Here is a 6,580-nt window from a genome sequence, read left to right on the forward strand (position 1 = left end):
ATAAGTGTCTCCCACTCCATCGGGATCTTGGAGGAGAAACAACATGTAAATATCACCACCATTGACTTTTAGATTCCTAACAGTCCGATGATCCCCACACCAGTCTGTGCAGCAGGGAGGGGCAGCATTCATCACAGCTCTGCACTGCACCTGGCTCATGGTAGATGCTCAGTCAGTGTTTGCTGAATGACTGTGGGTAAACCCCCAATTTACAGGGCGGGACAGGTTCAAGAGTAATCAGGAGATTGATCCTGAGTCACCTGGTAGTAAGTGGCAGAGGCTGGACTTGAACTCAGAGGTGCTGAGTACACACATCAAGGCCCATCATTCCTCCTAGAGGCACCACACTGGAGCTTCCTCCAAACTCCTGCCCTTCCTTTGACTGGCAGGAGAGTGTCTCTGGAGTAAACATCCTCCAAGGTTGCAGTGAGTTTTTGGAGAGCAATTTCAATGGATGGAGGACAAATTGACCACAACTGTGGACAGGACACACCATGAACAGACCTGGTCTCCTTGGAAGTTTCTCCCAGGGTTGAGTTGGTTGGGTTAAGAAAGCTGGATGTTGGCTGTTCTTTGGGTATAGACTCTTAACCTGTCCCAAATTGAGGTGGAAATATTTTGTGGAAGTCTATGCATCTCCCCAACTTATTCTACCTCTGTCAAACATCTGGATCAGAAAAGGCTGGTTTTAGAACAAACTTGTGAAGAAATCACTTCCAATTTGTGTCTCATGAACCTTGATTTTTCTCCTCCACTGAGGAGAGAGTGGGGCAAGTCCCGGGGAGTTTTGAAGGATTCACCAGGGTTGTAGAGCAAAGAAGTCAAATTCCACTGGCTGGAAGGAACCGGAAAGCCACTGAGTCCCTTCCCCTGCCTCCAGGGACAGAGGATCACAGCACTGGATAGGCCCTGCCAGGAAAGCAGTGTGGGGACGAGAAGGAGCCTGCAGAAAAGGAGAGTCTGGATGAGAAAGACCAGGAGGTGGAAACCCATCTTCCTGTCGCTTTACCCCGAGAATATGAGGTAGTGTCGAAAGCTCTGGACTGGAAGTCAGGGGAGGATCCGAGTTCTAGTCCTGCCTCTGCTGTGGACTCACAGTGTATGTGAGGACCACACTCATTGCCTCCTCTCTGGGCCTTAGTGTCCCCATTAGTAGTCTCACGGTTTCCAACCAGTGCCTGGAAGGAGTTTCCTCCCAGGGAGTGCGAGCAGAGCCTGGGGTGCTGAGTGGGAGGGGCACTTGCAAACCCTCTCACCCTTCTACCAGAATCATTTGGCTTTTGCCTGTTCACACATCGCATAGCCTCATACCATTTTGTTTTTTAAAAACAGTCCCATTGGTTTTTGTGTTTAAGTTTGAAAACCACCAACTAGATCAGTGGTTCTCAACCTCGGCTGCACATTAGAATCACCTGGGATCTTTTAAAAATCCTGATTTCTGGGCCTTATCCTCCAGAAAATCTGTTTCTTTGAAAAGATTCCCAGGTGATTCTAATGTGCAGCCAAGGTTGAGAACCTCTGAACTAGATGCTCTCAAAAATTCTCTCCAGCTCTAAAACCTCAAGAGTATTCCCTGTGCCTCCCTGGCTTTTGAATTTTTTTCTCCTCTAACCTGTAGTACATTGTGCTTTAGCCACTTGAATGCTTGTTTTTCTTTTCCCAAAGGCTCCTTGCAGCCCAGTTCCACAAATAATTATGAATATGTGGGACCTGTTTCAAAGGCCCCCTAGGCCAGGTTACCCGGCTCTCAAACTGCTCATACTTAAGTGGTATAGGCTGGAGACAGCTGAACATAGATTTACAAAACTAAACAGTTTTTCTTCGAATATTCTTCATTAACATCTGGGACCTTGTCTTATTTCTCTCACCCATAGCCAGTGTGTGTAGGACACTGAATAAGTGCTTACTAAATATTTGCTGAAAGAATTGATGAATGAATGTCTCATTTCCATCTTTGGGGGGAATCACAGATGTCTCCCTAGCTAAGGGCCTTCCCAGGACTGAGTGGAGCTAGGTAGACTGTGTGGGCTCTGGGATTTCCTTTTATGAGCTGGGCTGATTACAGCTGTTGGGAGTTGTTACCTTTTATGGGTTGAATTGTGGTCCCCAAAATATATGTTGAAATCCTAACCTCCTGTACCTCATAATGTGACCTTATTTAGAAAGAAGGTGGTTGCAGATGTACTTGGTTAAGATGAGGTCACACTAGAGTGGGGTGGTTTTATAATCCAATCGGACTGGTGTCCTTAAAACAAGAGACACAGAGGAAGAAGTTGACCATGTGACGATGGTGGCAGAGATTGGAGTGATGCATCAGTCTGGGAGCGCGTTTCACTTCCCCCGAAGAGCGGGGCATGCTTGTCTGAGTTAAACGTTATGCAGAGTCATTGTCCTTCTCAGAAACGGTGCCCCTTGCTTCTGAGTATCTTCCCCGAGTTTTGTTTCATCCACCTGTCCTGGGGTAGGTTTCCAGTTCTGGCTTCTCCTCCCGTGCCCTTGATCACAGAAATACAGCCCCCTTCCATCCCCAAGGAGATTCAGGAATTTCATAGGACCCACCTCATTTCTGGTTACTGAATAACTGTTGGGGCATCGAATGTCAAGGCAAAGAAAACAGAAGGGCCTACGTGTTGGACCAAATTACCTCATAAGCCAAGCTGTTCCCATGGTGTCTGCTTGCACTGTCTGTCAGCAACTCTTTCATCACCAGCCCCACTTACATCACACTGTCCTCAACACCCAGCCTGATCACTGTCACCTGCTTGCAGCACAGAGCACAGGACACAGGTGAATGGCAGCAGCTGAAGGTTTTGATTTAGCCTGGGGCAGTCTGGCAGGACGCAAGACAGGCAGGGCCTTTTATGTTCAGCTTTAAGAATGGAAGATGTGAATGGGAAAGGAATGAGGAGCTTATTGTGTTTTGATTCAAAACTCACCATTAACATCCCAACCTGGATTTCTAGCCCAAAGCTTTTCTCAGCAGTAGAGGTGGAGAAGGGCAAACTATACCCCCCTCTTCCCCCCCCCCCCCCACACACACTCCTTCCCCAAATCTGACCTAGGGCTTTCCTGCAGGAAGAGAAGGTCTGGTGCCATTTCTCTGGCCTGGGAGCCACGGCAACAGTGCCTGTGGATGGACGGCTTCGATCCACCCATCTTTGGGCTTTAGTGGAGAACCAGACATGCTCCCTTAGGCTGTATGTGTGGAACTGCTTTCCACCACTGGTGCTGACTTTAGTGTCTCTGAGAGATTGCCACAAGGACACAGAATGAAAAATGGTCTCAAATAGCGAGTCACGGTTTCCTCAAGTTAGAGTTGGAAGAATTTGGGAGGAACCCCAAAAGGCTGTACTTACTCGGTGCTGATGTTATATTCATTCACTTGCTCACTCACTCATTGACTTATTTACTCATTGATTCAACAGACATTTCCTGAATACCCCCTACAGGCCATGCACTGTGTGACGTGCTGGAGAAATAGAGACAAGGCCACAGTTCCGTGACACTAATGTGACTTGTGCCTAAGGAGAGGTATGTCCAGTGGGTGGATGGAGTCATGGGGAAGAGGACAGCTCAACCAGTGGCCTGGGGAAACCCGGAGAAGAGTTTTAGTCCTGGGACTAAAATAGCGATTTTTCAAAGCATAGGCCTGGGGTCCTCAGCATCAGAATGACCTGGGGAGTTTGTGAGCGTGCAGATGTGCAGATTCCAGACTGCCACCTAAGCCAACGGAGCCGGAGTCTCCGGAGTGGCCCTGGGATATGCATGATGAGTCCTAGGTACTAAGGTGTAGAATGTCCAATTCAGGAGCCTTAAAGCCTCTGCCGCACAAAGGATATTCCAGCGAGAGCCACGCCAGTGAGCGCCCAAGTGAAGAAGGACGTCTGGCCCTGGGAGAGGCCCAGAGCTCCAGAGAGTGACAATAAACTCATTGTTTTATGTATATTTTTTATTGATTTCAGAGAGGATGGGAGAGGGATAGAGAGATAGAAACATTAATGATGATAATCACTGATTGGCTGCTTCCTGCGCACCCCCTACTGGGAATTGAGCCTGCAACCCAGACATGTGCCCTTGGCTGGAATCGAACCTGGGACCCTTCAGTCCGCAGGCTGACGCTCTATCCACTGAGCCAAGCCAGCTAGGGCTACACTCATTTATAACTGAGACCGCACTGAGGTAGAGCTGAGCCTATTACATCTTTTTGCAAAATTCAAGGACAGAGCTCAATGTTGCATAACTGATTTTGTCTCAAAACTTTAGGAAATCGCTTTTCTGTCCCTGTCTCTTAAAGGAGGTTGTTTGTATAAGAAGGTTTAAAGACATGCTGCACAATTCCATTCCGAGGAGATTACTGGGGTGAATTGTTTATGCTGCCTGTTGCTCAGCCACCTGCTCTGGGGGATTAGCACTCTCCTTTGAGGCTCTGTTTGTGGGGGACCTGTGTGGTTCCTGCTTACAGCTCCAGGTAATCTTCCACTGTGGAGAGAGAGAGCTCCACCCCATTTCCAACAGTTCTTAGTTCTCAACAAAATACAAGAGGAAGGACAGTGAAGGGGCAGGCTGTGCAACACTTCCCATAATGTGCTGTTCTGTTTAGTGGGTAATAACAGTTGGAGGAAATCAAAGCTGAAAGTTGGGGTCCCCTTGCCATCCCTAGAGTCCCTTCCATGGCATTGCAGGTGTTGCTGGAGTTTGGGGTGAATAAGACGGACATAGCCCCTGGCCTCGTGGCGTTTATGATCCACAGGGAAGAGAAACCTGTTATGATGGAGTTCAAGGAAATGTGGTGAGCTATATTCGTTCTCCCATGGTCCTCCATGCCTCATGGTCCACCTGGCCCAGGACTGGATGGCTCCTTGGTACCTGAGATATCCTTGTCTTGCATTTATCCGTGCCTTCATTTGCAAACATTTGCTAAACCCCATGTTATGTGTCATGTTGAATGAATTGTGTCCCAGACTCTGTGCTAATAACCTGAGAGGCTGATAAAAAAAATGATGAAAAGCCTGGCCTATGCGGCTCAGTGGTTGAGTGTCGATCTATGAACCAGTAGGTCACAGTTCGATTCCTGGTCAGGGCACATGCCCAGGTTGTGGGCTCCATCCCTGGTGTGGGTCATACAGGAGGCAGCTAGTCAATGATTCTCTCATCATTGATGGTTTCCTCTCCTTTTCCCTCTCCCTTCCTCTCTAAAATCAATTAAAAATATATTTTTAAAAAATCGAGCAAAATGCAAAACCTTGTCCTAAGGATCTGAGTCAAGTGAGAAGTCAGATGAGTAAACAAATTGCATCACGGCTGGGAGAATGGCTCAAGTGTACAGTCGTGGTCTGTAAAGGCCATAGGGGAGTGTGGGGTGGGGTCCAGGAAGGGCAGCGTGGTCAGATGGGACCTGGATCTGGAAGCATATGCAGGAGGGTTTTCATTCTTTCGGTATTTCCCAGTCAAAAGGTGAGCTGATATCGGTTCATCACTCAGTCACTCAGTAACTGTGGATTGAATACCTACGATGTCCTTAGTGAACCAGCTGGACGGATTGTCAGATCTAACCAATCAAACCAACAGCTCTCTCCTGGAAGGTGACAAATTGCTGTCAAGCACTGGGGACCATATTGAAGAAGTGGGAGAATCTGTCTCTTGCCCTCAAGGCATCTGCAGCTGAACTGAGATGGCCACATGTGTTCAGTCACCTCCAGAGCTCCTCTGTTTAGAAAAAGGTGGGTCTGGCCCACTGGCAACAGTGAGTTCCCTTCTGGGGGAAGTGAGATGCCCTTTCACCTGGGTGAGGCAGTTTAAGTACAGCTCTTAAGTTTTGTAACAGAATGCCTGGTCTGTTGTCTGCCAGGTTGGTAGCTAAATATATTTTTATATAAAAATATAAAAATACAGCAATAGGTGAGAGACGAGAACTGATCTAATCATTTGATATTTTTATTTCTTCCATGCTTTTACATTGTTATGATCATTGCATATGCATAATTCTATCATGTGTTTGCTGTTTAATGTTATAGCGACATAAACATTATTTCAAATGACTACATAGTTTTCTTCATTTATGAACCATGATTTACTTAATATATTTAAGTATAGAACTTTTAAAATATTTATTTTTCTTAAGATACATTCGCAGAACTGGAATTGCTAGTTAAAGAGAGAAGCATTATTAAGACCCTCAGTACATATTGCCAAATTGTTTTCCAAAGGGCCATACCAGGTTTTATTTCCATAGTATATGGAGTGCATGAGTTTAATTCTAAATTGCCTGCTATTTATTCTTGCTGAAAACATAATGGAAATAATAAATTAAGCCCCATCCTTGTATGTGATTGAGTCAACAGAAAGAAATAGGTTTGAATTATATTAGTTTAGTTTCTTTACTTTGTATTATAAATTAATACTGTGCCCTTAACTTTTATTATAGGTTATTATAAAACAAAACAAAAAAGACACATTTGGCATCTTCTGCTAAACCATCATTGATGATCCCATCCATTGTGTTATTCAGGGTCCTTTATAACAAAATATTCCTCTTCAACTTCAGCCATATTTCCATTTTCTTAACATTTGATAATGGTAC

At 45.9% G+C, this 6,580-nt stretch overlaps 1 long non-coding RNA gene across 2 annotated transcripts in view; it reads left to right on the forward strand.

The window, feature by feature from the left end:
* Positions 1-4,973, forward strand: part of LOC102775526 — a 19,035-nt gene extending 14,062 nt beyond the window's left edge. For both annotated transcript variants that reach the window (XR_001513575.1, XR_435587.2), the window contains 2 exons: positions 3,426-3,531; positions 4,683-4,973. This is a non-coding gene — a long non-coding RNA (uncharacterized LOC102775526). The remainder of the gene's footprint in view (positions 1-3,425; positions 3,532-4,682) is intronic.
* Positions 4,974-6,580: the final 1,607 nt, after the last annotated feature.

This window comes from Myotis davidii, unplaced genomic scaffold (genome assembly GCF_000327345.1).
Source record: "Myotis davidii unplaced genomic scaffold, ASM32734v1 scaffold557, whole genome shotgun sequence".
Lineage (NCBI taxonomy): Eukaryota > Metazoa > Chordata > Mammalia > Chiroptera > Vespertilionidae > Myotis > Myotis davidii.